Source organism: Rhagoletis pomonella, unplaced genomic scaffold (assembly GCF_013731165.1).
Source record: "Rhagoletis pomonella isolate Grant_MI unplaced genomic scaffold, Rhpom_1.0 Rhpom_scaffold_01466, whole genome shotgun sequence".
In the NCBI taxonomy this organism is placed as follows: domain Eukaryota; kingdom Metazoa; phylum Arthropoda; class Insecta; order Diptera; family Tephritidae; genus Rhagoletis; species Rhagoletis pomonella.
The window spans coordinates 14,715-15,499 of NW_023460020.1; the positions used below are offsets into that span (position 1 = coordinate 14,715).

Genomic DNA, 785 nt, shown 5'->3' on the forward strand with positions numbered 1-785 from the left:
AATTTTTCCTAATAAACAATCGTGGTACAAAGCTCAATAAAAATATTAAAAATAAAATATTAACAAGCCACAATAACATTAATTTTTTTTTGTTGGCTAATATTCCTGCATTACTAATGCTATGTGAACACCCCTTGTCAAGCCGATAGGTATATGTATATAGTTATAGTTATAGTTATAGGGCCTGTGCCAATTGATAGAAAAGTTCTCTGGATAGTAAATTTTTGACAGCTATGAGGTGAATAAAAATGTTTGATACGGCAGGGCTAGTGAAAAATTTGACAGCAAGCATTATCAAGAAGAAGAACGAACAACGCACGTATACACATAAATTAAAGAAAACAAAAGCTAGTGGAAATAAAAGAACATGGTGCCGCCGGCAAAAAAAAATAAAGAAAAGCTATATAACTTGTAAGATTTAATTTCAGATTTACATATAAAAAGGCGTTATGTATTTTTTTAATTAAAAATACTATTTTACAGGGAGCAGTTCAGAACGCAGAATCCTTCTGGAAAAGCGCATTGACAAGGATGTTTGGTTCAGTTCAAAGAACGCCAACAGCAACGAAAGCTGGAAGTGAGTAAGAACAATATAAATAATTTGAAGACTTTATTAAGCAAATGACTTCGTACTCCACTGACCATCCGTGGCGCTTTTTGGGAATGTGAGTTACAATTTTTCGAAACGAAGCAGAGGACAACCTAAGATACATTTTTGTAGTCTTGTTATCGCCGTTCATAATGCTGCTTAGTATTTTGGAATAAACTTCTTGTTGCATGTACAT

At 33.0% G+C, this 785-nt stretch overlaps 1 long non-coding RNA gene across 1 annotated transcript; it reads left to right on the forward strand.

Moving 5' to 3' along the window:
• Window positions 1-188: 188 nt before the first annotated feature.
• On the forward strand, window positions 189-543 carry LOC118752401. The gene is made up of 2 exons (XR_004994673.1): window positions 189-411; window positions 484-543. It is a non-coding gene; the product is annotated as an uncharacterized LOC118752401 (long non-coding RNA).
• Window positions 544-785: the final 242 nt, after the last annotated feature.